The following is a 19,765-nucleotide window of genomic DNA, read 5'->3' as shown; positions in this document are numbered from 1 at the left end:
TTTTCACCTGATTCAAACCATTCCACCTTCAAAACATTTGACCATCCTGGAAATTTAAACCATATTTTTTCTCAAGTTACATTTTTTTTCTCCAATATTTCCCAGAATTCCAGGTTTTTAAAGACATTTTTCCCATTCAAAATTAATTGACCATTTTTCAAACTTCCATCATTTCCACATTTTTCACCTGATTCAAAACGTTCCAACTTCAAACTGTTCAGCCTATTCGGGAATCGCGGGATTTACCTTGGAAAATAGAATTATTTTTTTTCCAGATTTCCCAGTATTCCTGGTTTTCCGGACATTCTCCCCATTCAAAATGAATTGGCCATTATTCAAACTTACACCATTTCCACATTTTTCACCTGATTCAAACCATTCCACCTTCAAAACGTTTGACCATTCTGAAAATTTAAACCATATTTTTTTTATCAAGTAAAAAATGTTTTCCAATATTTCTCAGAATTCCAGGTTTTCTAAGACATTTTTCCCTTTCAAAACTAATTGGCCATTTTTCAAACTTCCATCATTTCCACATTTTTCACCTGATTCAAACCATTCCATCTTCAAAACATTTGACCATCCTGGAAATTTAAACCATATTTTTTTATCAAGTTAAAAATGTTTTCCAATATTTCTCAGAATTCCAGATTTTCTAAGACATGTTTCCCATTCAAAATTAATTGGCCATTTTTCAAACTTCCATCATTTCCACATTTTTCACCTGATTCAAACCATTCCACCTTCAAAACATTTGACCATCCTGGAAATTTAAACCATATTTTTTCTCAAGTTACATTTTTTTTCTCCAATATTTCCCAGAATTCCAGGTTTTTAAAGACATTTTTCCCATTCAAAATTAATTGACCATTTTTCAAACTTCCATCATTTCCACATTTTTCACCTGATTCAAAACGTTCTAACTTCAAACTGTTTAGCCTATTCGGGAATCGCGGGATTTCCCATGGAAAACTACAAAAAATTCCAAGATTTCCCAGAATTCCAGGTTTCCCGGGACATTTTTCCCATTCAAAATGAAATGGCCTTTTTTCCAACTTTCACCATTTCCACATTTTTCACCTGATTCAAAACGTTCCAACTTCAAACTGTTCAGCCTATTCGGGAATCGCGGGATTTACCTTGGAAAATAGAATTATTTTTTTTCCAGATTTCCCAGAATTCCAGGTTTTCCGGACATTCTTCCCATTCAAAATGAATTGGCCATTATTCAAACTTACACCATTTCCACGTTTTTCACCTGATTCAAACCATTCCACCTTCAAAACATTTGACCATTCTGAAAATTTAAACCATATTTTTTTTATCAAGTTAAAAATGTTTTCCAATATTTCTCAGAATTTCAGGTTTTCTAAGACATTTTTCCCATTCAAAACTAATTGGCCATTTTTCAAACTTCCATCATTTCCACATTTTTCACCTGATTCAAACCATTCCATCTTCAAAACATTTGACCATCCTGGAAATTTAAACCATATTTTTTTATCAAGTTAAAAATGTTTTCCAATATTTCTCAGGATTCCAGATTTTCTAAGACATGTTTCCCATTCAAAATTAATTGGCCATTTTTCAAACTTCCATCATTTCCACATTTTTCACCTGATTCAAACCATTCCACCTTCAAAACATTTGACCATCCTGGAAATTTAAACCATATTTTTTCTCAAGTTACATTTTTTTTCTCCAATATTTCCCAGAATTCCAGGTTTTTTAAGACATTTTTCCCATTCAAAATTAATTGACCATTTTTCAAACTTCCATCATTTCCACATTTTTCACCTGATTCAAAACGTTCTAACTTCAAACTGTTTAGCCTATTCGGGAATCGCGGGATTTCCCATGGAAAACTACAAAAAATTCCAAGATTTCCCAGAATTCCAGGTTTCCCGGTACATTTTTCCCATTCAAAATGAAATGGCCTTTTTTCCAACTTACACCATTTCCACATTTTTCACCTGATTCAAACCATTCCACCTTCAAAACATTTGACCATTCTGAAAATTTAAACCATATTTTTTTTATCAAGTTAAAAATGTTTTCCAATATTTCTCAGAATTCCAGGTTTTCTAAGACATTTTTCCCATTCAAAATTAATTGGCCATTTTTCTAACTTCCATCATTTCCACATTTTTCACCTGATTCAAAGCGTTCTAACTGTTTAGCCTATTCGGGAATCGCGGGATTTACCTTGGAAAATTTAAAAAAATTCCCAGATTTCCCAGAATTCCAGTTTTCCCGGGACATTTTTCCCATTCAAAATGAAATGACCTTTTTTCCAATTTTCACCATTTCCACATTTTTCACCTGATTCAAAACGTTCCAACTTCAAACTGTTCAGCCTATTCGGGAATCGCGGGATTTACCTTGGAAAATAGAATTATTTTTTTTCCAGATTTCCCAGAATTCCAGGTTTTCCGGACATTCTTCCCATTCAAAATGAATTGCCCATTATTCAAACTTTCACCATTTCCACATTTTTCACCTGATTCAAACCATTCCACCTTCAAAACATTTGACCATTCTGGAAATTTAAACCATATATTTTTTATCAAGTTAAAAATGTTTTCCAATATTTCTCAAAATTCCAGGTTTTCTAAGACATTTTTCCCATTCAAAATTAACTGGCCATTTTTCAAACTTCCATCATTTCCACATTTTTCACCTGATTCAAAGCGTTCTAACTTCAAACTGTTTAGCCTATTCGGGAATCGCGGGATTTACCTTGGAAAAAAAAAAAAAAATCCCAGATTTCCCAGAATTCCCAGTTTTCCGGGACATTTTTCCCATTTAAAATGAATTGGCCATTTTTTAAACTTTCACCATTTCCACATTTTTCACCTGATTCAAACAATTCCACCTTCAAAACATTTGACCATCCTGGAATTTTAAACCTTATTTTTTTATCAAGTTAAAAAAAAAATTCCAATATTTCTCAGAATTCCAGGTTTTCTAAGACATTTTTCCCATTCAAATTTAATTGGCCATTTTTCTAACTTCCATCATTTCCACATTTTTCACCTGATTCAAAGCGTTCTAACTTCAAACTGTTTAGCCTATTCGGGAATCGCGGGATTTACCTTGGAAATTTTTTTAAAAATCCCAGATTTCCCAGAATTCCCAGTTTTCCGGGACATTTTTCCCATTTAAAATGAATTGGCCATTTTTTAAACTTTCACCATTTCCACATTTTTCACCTGATTCAAACCATTCCACCTTCAAAACATTTGACCATCCTGGAATTTTAAACCATATTTTTTTATCAAGTTTAAAAAAAAATTCCAATATTTCTCAGAATTCCAGGTTTTCTAAGACATTTTTCCCATTCAAAATTAATTGGCCATTTTTCTAACTTCCATCATTTCCACATTTTTCACCTGATTCAAAGCGTTCTAACTTCAAACTGTTTAGCCTATTCGGGAATCGCGGGATTTACCTTGGAAAATTTTTTTAAAATCCCAGATTTCCCAGAATTCCCAGTTTTCCGGGACATTTTTCCCATTTAAAATGAATTGGCCATTTTCTAAACTTTCACCATTTCCACATTTTTCACCTGATTCAAACCATTCCACCTTCAAAACATTTGACCATCCTGGAATTTTAAACCATATTTTTTTATCAAGTTTAAAAAAAAATTCCAATATTTCTCAGAATTCCAGGTTTTCTAAGACATTTTTCCCATTCAAAATTAATTGGCCATTTTTCTAACTTCCATCATTTCCACATTTTTCACCTGATTCAAAGCGTTCTAACTTCAAACTGTTTAGCCTATTCGGGAATCGCGGGATTTACCTTGGAAAATTTTTTAAAAATCCCAGATTTCCCAGAATTCCCAGTTTTCCGGGACATTTTTCCCATTTAAAATGAATTGGCCATTTTCTAAACTTTCCCCATTTCCACATTTTTCACCTGATTCAAACCATTCCACCTTCAAAACATTTGACCATCCTGGAATTTTAAACCATATTTTTTTATCAAGTTTTAAAAAAAAATCCAATATTTCTCAGAATTCCAGGTTTTCTAAGACATTTTTCCCATTCAAATTTAATTGGCCATTTTTCTAACTTCCATCATTTCCACATTTTTCACCTGATTCAAAGCGTTCTGACTTCAAACTGTTTAGCCTATTCGGGAATCGCGGGATTTACCTTGGAAAATTTAAAAAAAATCCCAGAATTCCCAGTTTTCCGGGACATTTTTCCCATTTAAAATGAATTGGCCATTTTTCAAACTTTCACCATTTCCACATTTTTCACCTGATTCAAAGCGTTCCAACTTCAAACTGTTCAGCCTATTCGGGAATCGTGGGCTTTCCCTTGGAAAATTCCAAAAAAATCCAATATTTCCCAGAATTCCAGGTTTTCCGGGACATTTTTCCCATTTAAAATGAATTGGCCATTTTTCAAACTTTCACCATTTTCACATTTTTCACCTGATTCAAACCATTCCACCTTCAAAACATTCCACCATCCTGGAAATTTAAACCATAATTTTTTATCAAGTTAAAAAAAATCCCAGGATTTCCCAGAATTTCAGGTTTTCCGGGACATTTTTCCCATTCAAAATGAGTTGGCCATTTTTCAAACTTCCACCATTTCCACATTTTTCACCTGATTCAAAGCGTTCCAACTGCAAACTGTTCAAACTATTTGGGAATCGCGGGCTTTCCCTTGGAAAATTCCCAAAAATTCCAATATTTCCCAGAATTCCAGGTTTTCCAGGACATTTTTCCCATTTAAAATGAATTGGCCATTTTTCAAACTTCCACCATTTCCACATTTTTCACCTGATTCAAACCATTCCACCTTCAAAACATTTGACCAGACTGGAAATTTAAACCATATTTTTTAATAAGTTAAAAAAAAAAATCCCAGGATTTTCCAGAATTTCAGGTTTTCCGGGACATTTTTCCCATTCAAAATGAGTTGGCCATTTTTCAAACTTCCACCATTTCCACATTTTTCACCTGATTCAAAGCGTTCCAACTGCAAACTGTTCGAACTATTTGGGAATCGCGGGCTTTCCCTTGGACAATTCCCAAAAATTCCAATATTTCCCAGAATTCCAGGTTTTCCGGGACATTCTTCCCATTCTAAATGAATTGGCTATTTTTCAAACTTCCACCATTTCCACATTTTTCACCTGATTCAAACCATTCCACCTTCAAAACATTCCACCGTCCTGGAAATTTAAACCATATTTTTTATCAAGTTAAAAAAAATCCCAGGATTTTCCAGAATTTCAGGTTTTCCGGGACATTTTTCCCATTCAAAATTAGTTGGCCATTTTTCAAACTTCCACCATTTTCCACATTTTTCATCCCATTCAAACCCTTCCACCTCCAACACATTATTTAAAGAATTTCCCGCTTTTCCCGAAATTCCCAAATGTTTTAGAAATTCAAATTGAAACCAATGGGACACTTTTCAAAGCTCCACAACTCCCACATGTTTCATCTGATTCAAACTGTTCCAACTTCAAAATTCTATACTTCAACAATTGTTAAAAAAAAAAAAATGACAGGATTTTCCATTGTTAATATTTTTTGGGTGATTTTTTTTGCCATTTTCTGCTTAAAAAAATAACTTCATACGTCACAGAATGTGCATTAAAACAATACAAAAATATATGTGATAATAAATTCACAAACAATTGACTATCACTGCTCTTTACAACCACAATAATATAAATGAAGTATTTATCAGTCTTCTTTTGGAACTGCTGTTTTTCCCCCCATCTCACTTACCCTAAAACCATAGTATGTTTACCACTTGTAGTACGAGGGCTCCAACTAGTGGTAGTCACTAGATGAAAGTACACTTTTCCTATATTCGCACCCAGTGTTACTGTTCAAACTGGGCGACGTGTTGCATGGGGACAAACATACGAAATGCGCTTTCTAATTAAAACCTCTGCCTTGTTTTTAATGAATACTTAGGCCCACTTCGCTACTGTGTTTATGTGGGCAGGTGTTTTCTGAGGTGCTGAGCAGGTTGTGTGTTGACTTTTTGCAATTATTATTATTATTATTGTTATTATTACCATTTTTATTATTATTTGTGTTTATTTTCGTTGTTCATTTGTAAATGAAGTAATGTTGTGCATTGTTCGTTAAAGGGTTTTCACCTGAATTACTCATCTTTTCCACTAGATGGCGACACAGCAGCAGCATCAACCCTGACTTACTGTTCCAGAGAAGACTTCAGCAGCGGCAACATTCCTTCTTCCGGCCAGCAGGTGGCGACACACAGCTTCTAATCCAGTGGATCTCAACCTTTCTTCAGTGATGAGTTGTACCCCCTAGTCACAGCAAAGCATTTTGGGTGGAAAAAAAGAGATCAAGAAGTAAAATACAGCACTATGTCATCACTTTCTGATTTACCAAACTGTATAATTATAAAGGATTTTTGAACTGTTGCTATTTATAGAATATTTTCAAAAAATCTCACGTACCCCTTGGCATACCTTCAAGTACCCCCTTTTGAGAACCACTGTTCTAAGTACCTTCAAGTTCCCCCATTTGAGAAGCACTGCACTAATGCTCCTCAACTGCAACACCTGACAGGACACATCTTACCACACTTCTCCTACCTACACCTACACTTAGACTTAGACCTAGACTTAGACACACTTCTGCTGCCTTACACTTGCACTTAGACTTAGACTTAGACAAACTTGTTCTACCTTAGACTTAGACAAACTTGTTCTACCTTAGCCTTAGACAAACTTCTTATACCTGAGACTTAGACAGACTTGTTTTACCTTAGACTTAGACGTAGATTTAGACAAACTTGTTCTACCTTAGACTTAGACAAACTTGTTATACCTAAGACTTACACTTACACAAACTTGTTATACCTTAGACTTAGCCTTAGACAAACTTGTTCTACCTTAGACTTAGCCTTAGACAGACTTGTTTTACCTTAGACTTAGACTTAGATTTAGACAAACTAGTTCTACCTTAGACTTAGACAAACTTGTTCTACCTTAGACTTAGACTTAGATTTAGAAAAACTTTTTCTACCTTAGACTTAGACAAACTTGTTCTACCTTAGACTTAGCCATAGACAAACTTGTTGTACCTTAGACTTAGACAAACTTGTTATACCTTACATTTAGACATAGACAAACTTGTTCTACCTTTGACTTAGACTTAGATTTAGAAAAACTTTTTCTACCTTAGACTTAGACAAACTTGTTCTACCTTAGACTTAGCCATAGACAAACTTGTTCTACCTTACACTTAGCCATATACAAACTTGTTCTACCTTAGACTTAGACAAACTTGTTCTCTTGTTCTACCTTAGACTTACACCAACTTGTTCTACTTTAGACTTAGATTTAGACAAATTTGTTCTACCTTAGACTTAGACAAACATGTTCTACCTTAGCCTTAGCCTCAGACAAACTTGTTCTACCTTAGACTTAGACGTAGAGAGACTTGTTTTACCTTTGACTTAGACGTACATTTAGACAAACTAGTTCTACCTTAGACTTAGACAAACTTGTTATACCTACACCTACACTTAGACTTAGACCTAGACTTAGACACACTTCTTCTGCCTTACACTTGCACTTAGACTTAGACCTAGACTTAGACACACTTCTTCTGCCTTACCCCTGCACTTAGACTTAGGCTTAGACTTAGACAAACCTGTTCTACCTTAGACTTAGACAAACTTGTTCTACCTCAGACTTAGCCTTAGACAAACTTGTTCTACCTTAGACTTAGCCTTAGACAGACTTTTTTTTACCTTAGACTTAGATTTAGACAAACTAGTTCTACCTTAGACTTAGACTTAGACAAACTTGTTCTACATTAGACTTAGACTTACACAAACTTGTTATACCTTACATTTAGACATAGGCAAACTTGTTCTACCTTTGACTTAGACTTGGATTTAGAAAAACTTGGTCTACCTTAGACTTAGACAAACTTGTTCTACCTTAGACTTAGCCATGGACAAACTTGTTCTACCTTAGACTTAGACAAACTTGTTCTCTTGTTCTACCTTAGGCTTACACCAACTTGTTCTACCTTAGACTTAGATTTAGACAAACTTGTTCTATGTTAGACTTAGACAAACGTGTTCTACCTTAGACTTAGACTTAGACGAACTTGTTGTACCTTGGACTTACACAAACTTGTTATACCTCAGACAAACTTGGAGTACCTTAGACTTAGACAAACTTGTCCTAACTTAGACTTAGACTAACTTGTCCTACCTTAGACTTAGACAAACTTGTTCTACCTTAGACTTAGACAAACTTGTAATACCTAAAACTTACACTTAGCCAAACTTGTAACACCTCAGACTTACACTTAGACAAACTTGTTATACCTTAGACTTAGACAAAGACTTGTTATACCTTAGACTTAGACAAAGACTTGTTTTACCTTAGACTTAGATTCAGACAAACTTGTTGTACCTTACATTTAAACTTAGACAAACTTGTTCTACCTTAGACTTAGACAAACTTGTTCTACCTTAGACGTAGACAAACTTGTAATACCTTAGACTTAGACTTAGACAAACTTGTTCTAACTCAGACTTAGACAAACTTGTTCTACCTTAGAGTTAGGCAAACTAGTCCTACCTTAGACTTAGACCTGGGAAAACTTGTTCTACCTTAGAGTTAGACTTAGACAAACTTGTCTTACCTTAGACTTAGACCTGGACAAACTTGTTCTACCTTAGACAAACGTGTTTTACCTTAGACTTAGACCTGGACAAACTTGTCCAACCTTCGACTTAGACCTGGAAAAACTTGTTCTACCTTAGGGTTAGACAAACTTGTCCTACCTTAGACTTAGACCTGGAAAAACTTGTACTACCTTAGACTTAGACTTAGACAAACTTGTCTTACCTTTGACTTAGACCTGGACAAACCTGTCCTACCTTAGACTTAGACCTGGAAAAACTTGTTCTACCTTAGACTTAGACAAACTTGTTCTACCTTAGACTTAGACAAACTTCTTCTACCTCAGACTTAGACCTGGAAAAACGTGTTCTACCTTAGACTTAGACAAACTTCTCTTACATTAGACTAAGACCTTGACAAACTTGTTCTACCTTACACTTAGACCTGGAAAAACTTGTTCTACCTTAAGAGTTAGACAAACTAGTCCTATCTTGGACATAGACCTGGAAAAACTTGTACTACCTTAGACTTAGACTTAGACAAACTTGTCTTACCTTAGACTTAGACCTGGACAAACTTGTTCTACCTTAGATTTAGACCTGGAAAAACTTGTCCTACCTTAGACTTAGACAAACTTGTTCTACCTTAGACTTAGACCTGGAAAAACTTGTTCTACCTTAGACTTAGACAAACTTGTTCTACCTTGGACTTAGGCAAACTTGTCTACCTTAGACTTAGACCTGGAAAAACTTGTTCTACCTTAGACCTAGACAAACTTTTCTTACCTTAGACTAAGACCTTGACAAACTTGTTCTACCTTAGACTTAGACCTGGAAAAACTTGTTCTACCTTAGAGTTAGACAAACTAGTCCTACCTTAGACTTAGACCTGGACAAACTTGTTCTACCTTAGACTTAGACAAACTTTTATATATGTATATATATATATGTATATATGTGTATGTATGTATATATATATATATATATATATATATATATATATATATATATATATATATGAAGAACATTATACTGGTTTCACTGTAGCGACATGTGACGTCATCTATGAGACTTTATCAGGCTCCTATAGTACATTTGCTCTCGTTATTACCCATAATCCCACACTGGGCTGACAGCGGCATTATTAGTTCTGGTTAGTCACATGACCTGCTGTGTTGGTCCAGAGTCTGTGTGCTTGAATTATGGTGTCACTGGGGAGTCCACGGCCATTAGTTCTCCCACGTGGACTTGTTTGAAGTCCCGTTATTGAGTGGTGACGTAGAACTGTGACTAACATGGCAAGTCCACCGTGTGGTCCCGTTCTACTACCACAACATAGTAGTCATGGTTACCCGTGCAGACAAAAAGGACAATCAAGTTAATCAATTTTAACTACCGTAAATTCCAGACTGTAAGAGTTGCTTTTTTTCCCCTCAACTTTGCCCCCCGCGGCTTAAAACACGGCGCGGCTCATTTATGGATGTTTTTCTTAACTGACGGCCACAGTGCAAAATAGTTCAAGGTAAACAAACAAGCCAAATCCACAGAAAAGGTGTGGTATCGCTTTTACTGTAGCGCCATCTTTTGGACGGGTTCACTTACTGCAGATGCTGCGGTGTCCTTCTGCTTAGCGCTTTCAACCGCAAGTAGAAGGGTCGTTTTGCCCTTAAGCCGTCCATAACGGTACTACTCGTACGGATTCTTTGTTCATCGCTCCGAGTAACGTTTTTTTAAGTTTTACAATATATCTAAAACAATTCGTACTTACTAAAGTGTCCCATGTGTTAGTCTGTATGAGTCTTTTCACGCTTATTTTTACCTGCTATCTTAATGTGGTTAGCATTAGCTAATATGCTAACAGGTTTATGAGTGTCTGTGTTCGTGTTATTAACTTACAACGACATTCCTTTTGTATTGTTTCAGAAAAAGGGAAAGAGACCGAGGAAGTACAATAATCAGAAAAAGAAGAAGGAGAAAAAAGAAGATAAAATAAGAAGAAAAAGAGAAGAAAAAAGAAGAAGAAAAAGGAGAAAAATGTAGAAGAAAAATATGAAGAAAAAGGAGAAAAAGATTAATAAAAAAAAGAAGAAAAAGAAAGAGGAAAATTAGAAAAAAAGAAAGAGAAAAAGGAAAAAAAGAGGAAGAAAAAAAGAGAAACAAGCAAGGAAGAAGAAGAAGGTATAAAAAGAAGAAACAAGAAGAAGAAAAGGAGAAGAAAAAGAAGACAAAAAGGAAAAGAAAAAGAAGAAGAAAAAGAAGTAGAAGAAGAAGGCAAACAATAATAAGAAGGAAAAAACAATAAAAATAAGAAAAAAACAATAAAAAGAAGAAAAAAAGAGAAAAAAGAAAATTCAATAAAGAAGAAAAGGGATAAGAGGAAAAAGAAAAGACAAAGAAAAGAGAAAAATAAGAAAAACAAAGAAGGACAAAAAAGAACAAGAAAAAGAAAAAGAAGAAAAAATAAAATAAAAATAAGAAAGCAAAGGAGAATAAAAAGAAAAAAGATGATAAAAAAGAAACATTTAAGAAGGAGAAGAAAATGATAAAGAAAGAGAAGAAAAATAAGTTAAAGAAGACAAATTTAAAGAAAAAAGAAGTCAAACAAGGAGAAAAAATAAGGAATTAAATGAAGAAGAAAACGAAGAAGGAAAAGAAGAAAGCAATTAACAGAAATAAGAAAGAAAACAAAAAAGAAGAAGAAAAAAGTAAGACAAAAAGAACAAAAAAGCAGAAAAAAAGCTGAAGAAGAAAAATCCAAAAAAGACAAAAAGAAGAAGAAAAAAAGTAGAAAAAAGAAGAAAGAGTAGGAGAAGAAGGAAGGGAAGAGGGAAATGAACAAGATAAAGAATCAGAAAAGGAAGGAGGGAGAGAAGGAAAAGAACAAGGAAAAGAAGAAAAAAGATAAAGAAAAAGGGAGAAAAAAAAGAAAAAGTAGAAGAAAAAGAACAAAAAGAGGAAGAAGGAAGAAGAATACAGGTTGATTAGGTTTCAGATATATATTAGCAAAGGCATTTTCAAGAAGGATATTTAAAGAGAAACTACATCTTGTGAGAGCAGGTTGGCTGACCCCAGAAAGAAGTTGATCAGTCCTGCTCCTGACACGGTTTTTATATATATACATACATATATATATATATATATATATATATATATATATATATATATATATATATATGAGTGTACTTCCCACTTATCAGCGTGGATGTCGGGCAGGAACATTCTGGGCCGGTCTTCACGTTGCATGAAATTGTCACGTAAGATTTATTGTGTCCTAAAGTCACACAAGTCCTGGGAAGGACTGAACCCGAACTTTCCGAGCCGCTGCGTCCAGGATCTTGATTGGGCGACTGACTCAATGGGCGGAGCCTAATCAGCCCACACGTAACGGCTGTTTGGCAACTCGTTGAGTGGTCGCCAACCTTTGTAGCTTCGCTTGTTTGCTGTCTTCAATCATCCCCAACTCCCGTGTGAAAGAAGAAAAGAGGTCTTTACTCCCGTGTGTGTCTTCTGAGGAGCAACACTTGCTGGCCAGCAAAATGGCCGATGGGAGTCATCCGCCCCGCCCGTAAAAGTCTGCAAACCACAAATGTCAGGGAGTCCACCCCAGGACGCAGAGATGGCAGGTAAACAGGACTTTTCATGTCAACTAGGAAGTAGAGCGTCTGGTAAGTGCAGGTGAAGGGACACAGGCCCCAAATAGCAGCCTGATTGGCAACCGCATGCAGGTGTGCCAGTCAGTCAGGGACAGCTGAGGGACACCTGCGCTCAGGGAGACATGCAAGAAGTGGAAGCAAAATAAGAGCGCTGACAGGAAATAAACACAAACACGGGAAAACCCAAACATAACCAAAGTGCCAGTAACAATCCTGACAGTAGTCCCTTTCCTGTGGAAGAAAAAGAAGGAAAAGAAGAGGAAAAAAAAGAAGAAGAAAAGGAAAAAAAAGAAGAAAAAGAAGAAGGAAAACAAAAATCAGAACAAAAATGAGATAAAATAAGAAAAAATAAGAAATATTAGAAAAAGAAAAAGAAAAAGCAAAAATCAGGATGAAGAAGAAGAAGAAGGAGAGGAAGAAAAAGAGGAAAAGGTGGCGACTTGTCCAGGGTGTACCCCACCTTCCGCCCGATTGTAGCTGAGATAGGCGCCAGCGCCCCCCGCGACCCCAAAAGGGAGTAAGCGGTAGGAAATGGATGGATGGAGGAAAAAAACAGGTGAAAAAAGTAAAAGAAAACAATATGAAGAAGAAGAAGAAAAAAGAATGCAAAGAAGGAGGAAAAGAAGAAGGAAAAGAAGAAGAAGAAGAAGGAAAAAAGAAGAAAAAGAAGAAGGAAAACAAAACGTAGAACAAAAATGAGAAAAAATAAGAAAAAAATAAGAAAAATAAGAAGAACAAGCAAAAAATAAGAAGGAGAAGAAGAAGAAAAGAAGAATAGGGAAAACAGGTAAAAAAAGAAGAATACAATATGAAGAAGAAGAAGAGGGAGAAGAAGAAGAAGAAAAAATAATGCAACGAAGAAGAAAAGGAAGAAGAAAAAGATTAAGAAAAAGGATAAATAGATTAAGAAAAAGAAGAGAGAGAAGAAAAATAAGGAGGAAAATAAGAAAAAGAAGAGAAAAAAGAAAAAGGAAACTAAAAGAAAGAGAAGAAAAAGAAAAAGAAAGAAAGAAGAAAAGCAGAAAAAAAGAAGAAAAAAGAAGAATAGGAGAACAAAAAGAAGAGGAGAAAAGGACAAAAAGTAGGAGAAAAAGATGAAGAAAAGGGAGAAAAAGATTAAGGAAAAAAAGATGAAAGAGAAGAAAAAGAAGAAGAGAAAGAAGAAGGAAAACAAGAAAATGAAGGAGAAAAAAGAAAAAGGGAAATGAGAAGAAGAAAAAGAAGAAAAGAAAAAGAGAAAGAGGAATAAACAAAAAGAAGACGAAAAAAGACAACAAAAGAAGAAAAAAGGAGTTGAAAAAGGAGATAACATAGAAGAAAAAGATGAAGAAAAAATAAGAAGATAAAGCAGAAGAAATGGAAGAAGAAGGAGAGGAAAAGTATAAAACAAGAGAAGGAAAAGAAAGAAGAAAAAGGAGAATAAAGGATAAAAATAAGGAGGAGAGGTGGTTGTGGTTAGTGATGTTCTCTTACTTTTAGACTCCCTTACTTCCTGCCTTGAGTTTGGTCGGCATGGCAACTGATTGATTGATTGATTCATTGATCGGGTTCACCTGCCTCTGATTAGTGGTGGAAACGCTCACCTGCTGCCAAACACAATCAGAGAGCTGCTTAGTCACCTTGCTGTCTGCCTTCACGCCAGCCAAGACCTTCCAGGTAGTCTTCTTCCAGGTCCTTAGTCCTTAGTCCTCTGCTTCCTGTGCCACAAGACTTTGGTCCTTTTCTTCTACTACTTTCATTTTGGACGACTACATGGTGGTCTGACCTGCACGCTTTGTCCGCAACCCCGCAGCAAACCACGTCCTGACAACCAGAAGAACAAGACTGAGAAGAAAGACAAAAAACGGAAGAAAAAAAGAAAATTTTAAGACAGAAGAAGGAGGAGAAAAAAAGAAGAAGAAAAAAGGACAACAAAATAAAAAACAAATAGAAGAAAAAGAACAGGAGATAAAGAAAAAGAAGGTGAAAGAAAAGAAAAAGAAGGAAAATAAGAGAAAAAGAAGTAGAAAAAAGAGATAAAGAAAGGAAAATAGAAGAAAAGAAGAAGAAGAAAAGGGGAGTCTAGACTAACAGATACTACATTGCTTCATTTGGAAACAATTAAGGTATGTAAATAAACATTTACAAACAATATTTTATTTTATAAAAATTGAGTGGGTGTGGCTTATGTTTTATTTTCTAAATATTGAGTGGGTGTGGCTTATATACCGGTGTGCTTTGTAGTCTGGAAAATGCTGTTGTCTTCCACCAAATGGGGGGAAACATGTTATTTTGTAGACTAACAGATACTACATTTCTTCATTTGGAAACAATTAAGGTATGTAAATAAACATTTACAAACAATATTTTATTTTATAAAATTTGAGTGGGTGTGGCTTATGTTTTACATATGTGGTCCTCTCCAAGGTTTTTTCATGGTCATCATTGTCACCAACGTCCCACTGGGTGTTAGTTTTCCTTGCCCTTATGTGGGCCCTACCGAGGATGCCGTAGTGGTTTGTGTTGTGGTTTGTGCAACCCTTTGAGACTCTAGTGATTTAGGGCTGTATAAATAATCATTGAGTGATTGATTTATGTTCTAAAAACTGAGTGGGTGTGGCTTGTATAACAGTGGGCTTTGTAGTCTGGAAAATACAGTAATCTTCCACCAAACGGGGGGAAAACATGTCATTTTATAGACTAACAGTTACTACATTGCTTCATTTGGAAACAATTAAGGTATGTAAATAAACATTTAAAAAAAAATTCAGTGTAAATAAGAGGGAAGTCTGGGCTTCCCTGCTTAGGCTGTTGCCCCCGCGACCCGACCTCGGATAAGCGGAAGAAGATGGATGGATGGATGGATAAGTCATTTCACAACGTATGTATCTGTGGCTAGTATATGGAAACATTTTATTAAGAAGAAGAAAAGGAAGAAGACAGATAGAAAGAGAATGAAAAGTAGAAGAAAAAAAAGAAGAATTAAAAGAAGAAGACCTATCCTCTCTCCTGATATTGATTGGCATCCAATCAAATAATTCCATATTTTCATACCTTTTGCTGCTGGTGACGTCACAGACTAAACACCGGCTCAAACACTTGGCGAGGAAACCTCAACTCAAGCAGCCAAACGGCCCGCGGGTGTGCTTGCAATCTCCACTGCCAACAAATCTACTTTTCATACTCTTTGCATGCTACTGATTAGCATTAGCACTTTTACATGGCCACTTCAACGCTGCGAGTTTAGACTTGCAGCGTGAACACCGTGTAGGGCGCAACATCGGGCTACCGCCTTGTGTGCCGAGCGGACTAGGTCATGAATAAACTACGTTGTCACCAGCTCACCCTTTGCGGCGGGCCAGGTGGTGTTGTCATGGCAACACGGAGAGAAGATTCGGTTAAAAAAAGGAGCGTGAAGTGTGAAGTGGGCACTCACGTGTCTCAGGCACTCACGTGTCAAATGCGGAGCACCTGGGCCTGCAGGTCGGAGCTTTTCACACCGTCGCTCCCACGCCGATGGAGAGGCGGAGCTAGCAAGTTTATCTGCCTCAATCACCGCACGATAACTTCAAAATAAAGACAACTTCCGATTGTTTTGTTGTTGAAAAATCGAAATAGCACAACAAAACTGATTTTTAAAAAAGGAAAAAAAAAAAGTCGGTGTAATTATAGTAGTATGGACTGGATACGCTCCTGTACTTGGTATCATTACAGTGGATGACAGGTATAGATCCACCCATGGCGTTTGTTTACATTGTGACGCCAGTGAGCTACGGTGTGTAGTGAAGCATGTTTAGCTATTCCTCGTCCTCCAGTGATAATGGTACATGTAAGGAACTCACTTTTTGTCGCCATGGAGGCCAGGATTGGTGATTTAGAAGTAACTAAAACACTGCGGATGGATGTTAGCCATGACCTAAAGCACCTCTTCCTGTTTCAGTGTTATAACTTCACCTTTATCTTGACTTTTTACACCAAAATGTGTCCGTTTTCCCTTTTCTGTCTACACACTGTCTGCTTGTAAGTACTCTGTGTGTGTGCACTGCCATACATGCTCCTCCGCTCCTAAAACCAGCAATGTTTTAAAATATAAATAGATTGGAAAAAGGTAGTTTTCAAACAGAGTATAGTACCGTTTTTAATTAATTAGTACCGCTATACTATACTAGTAATGCTGTACTACACTAGTAGTGGTATATTGTTCTAGTACTGGTATACTATACTAGTATCATGGTATATTGTACTAGTATCATGGTATATTGTACTAGTATCATGGTATATTGTACTAGTATCATGGTACATTGTACTAGTATCATGGTATATTGTACTAGTATCATGGTACATTGTACTAGTATCATGGTATATTGTACTAGTATCATGGTACATTGTACTAGTATCATGGTATATTGTACTAGTATCATGGTATATTGTACTAGTATCATGGTAACATGTACAATTATCATGGTTTATTGTACTAGTATCATGGTAACATGTACTAGTATCATGGTATATTGTACTAGTATCATGGTATATTGTACTAGTATCATGGTAACATGTACTAGTATAATGGTATATTGTACTAGTATCATGGTATATTGTACTAGTATCATGGTATATTGTACTAGTATCATGGTAACATGTACAATTATCATGGTTTATTGTACTAGTATCATGGTAACATGTACTAGTATAATGGTATATTGTACTAGTATCATGGTATATTGTACTAGTATCATGGTATATTGTACTAGTATCATGGTAACATGTACAATTATCATGGTTTATTGTACTAGTATCATGGTAACATGTACTAGTATCATGGTATATTGTACTAGTATCATGGTAACATGTACTAGTATCATGGTATATTGTACTAGTATCATGGTATATTGTACTAGTATCATGGTAACATGTACTGGTATCATGGTATATTGTACTAGTATCATGGTATATTGTACTAGTATCATGGTATATTGTACTAGTATCATGGTAACATGTACTGGTATCATGGTATATTGTACTAGTATCATGGTATATTGTACTAGTATCATGGTATATTGTACTAGTATCATGGTAACATGTACTAGTATTATGGTATATTGTACTAGTATCATGGTATATTGTACTAGTATCATGGTAACATGTACTAGTATAATGGTATATTGTACTAGTATCATGGTATATTGTACTAGTATCATGGTATATTGTACTAGTATCATGGTAACATGTACAATTATCATGGTTTATTGTACTAGTATCATGGTAACATGTACTAGTATCATGGTATATTGTACTAGTATCATGGTAACATGTACTAGTATCATGGTATATTGTACTAGTATCATGGTATATTGTACTAGTATCATGGTAACATGTACTGGTATCATGGTATATTGTACTAGTATCATGGTATATTGTACTAGTATCATGGTATATTGTACTAGTATCATGGTAACATGTACTAGTATCATGGTATATTGTACTAGTATCATGGTATATTGTACTAGTATCATGGTATATTGTACTAGTATCATGGTAACATGTACTAGTATCATGGTATATTGTACTAGTATCATGGTATATTGTACTAGTATCATGGTATATTGTACTAGTATCATGGTATATTGTACTAGTATCATGGTAACATGTACAATTATCATGGTTTATTGTACTAGTATCATGGTAACATGTACTAGTATCATGGTATATTGTACTAGTATCATGGTAACATGTACTAGTATCATGGTATATTGTACTAGTATCATGGTAACATGTACTAGTATCATGGTATATTGTACTAGTATCATGGTATATTGTACTAGTATCATGGTAACATGTACTGGTATCATGGTATATTGTACTAGTATCATGGTATATTGTACTAGTATCATGGTATATTGTACTAGTATCATGGTAACATGTACTAGTATCATGGTATATTGTACTAGTATCATGGTAACATGTACTAGTATCATGGTAACATGTACTAGTATCATGGTATATTGTACTAGTATCATGGTAACATGTACTAGTATAATGGTATATTGTACTAGTATCATGGTATATTGTACTAGTATCATGGTATATTGTACTAGTATCATGGTAACATGTACTAGTATCATGGTATATTGTACTAGTATCATGGTAACATGTACTAGTATCATGGTATATTGTACTTGTATCATGGTATATTGTACTAGTATCATGGTAACATGTACTAGTATCATGGTATATTGTAGTAGTATCATGGTATATTGTACTAGTATCATGGTATATTGTACTTGTATCATGGTATATTGTACTAGTATCATGGTAACATGTACTAGTATCATGGTATATTGTACTAGTATCATGGTAACATGTACTAGTATCATGGTATATTGTACTAGTACATTGTATATTGTACAAGTATCATGGTAATATGTACTAGTATCATGGCATATTGTACTAGTATCATGGTATATTGTACTAGTATCATGGTAATATGTACTAGTATCATGGTAATATGTACTAGTATCATGGTAATATGTACTAGTATCATGGTATATTGTACTAGTACATTGTATATTGTACTAGTATCATGGTATATTGTACTAATACATTGTATATTGTACTAGTATCATGGTATATTGTACTAGTACATTGTATATTGTACTTGTATCATGGTATATTGTACTAGTATCATGGTAATATGTACTAGTATCATGGTAATATGTACTAGTATCATGGTATATTGTACTAGTATCATGGTATATTGTACTAGTACTGGTATACTATACTAGTATCATGGTATATTGTACTAGTATCATGGTATATTGTACTAGTATCATGGTATATTGTACTAGTATCATGGTATATTGTACTAGTACTGGTATTCTATACTAGTATCATGGTATATTGTACTAGTATCATGGTATATTGTACTAGTATCATGGTATGTTGTACTAGTATCATGCTATGTTGTACTAGCATCATGGTATATTGTACTAGTATCATGCTATGTTGTACTAGCATCATGGTATGTTATACTAATATCATGGTATATTGTACTAGTATCATGGTACATTGTACTAGTATCATGGTATATTGTACTAGTGTCATGGTATATTGTACTAGTATCATGGTAACATGTACTAGTATCATGGTATATTGTACTAGTATCATGGTACATTATACTAGTATCATGGTATATTGTACTAGTACATTGTATATTGTACTAGTATCATGGTATATTGTACTAGTATCATGGTAACATGTACTAGTATCATGGTATATTGTACTAGTATCATGGTATATTGTACTAGTATCATGGTACATTGTACTAGTATCATGGTATATTGTACTAGTATCATGTTAACATGTACTAGTATCATGGTATATTGTACTAGTATCATGGTATATTGTACTAGTATCATGGTATATTGTACTAGTATCATGGTATATTGTACTAGTATCATGGTACATTGTACTAGTATC

The sequence above is a fragment of the Nerophis ophidion genome, linkage group LG04, assembly GCF_033978795.1.
Source record: "Nerophis ophidion isolate RoL-2023_Sa linkage group LG04, RoL_Noph_v1.0, whole genome shotgun sequence".
NCBI classification, from domain to species: Eukaryota; Metazoa; Chordata; class Actinopteri; order Syngnathiformes; family Syngnathidae; genus Nerophis; species Nerophis ophidion.
This window is presented reverse-complemented; position numbering follows the sequence as displayed.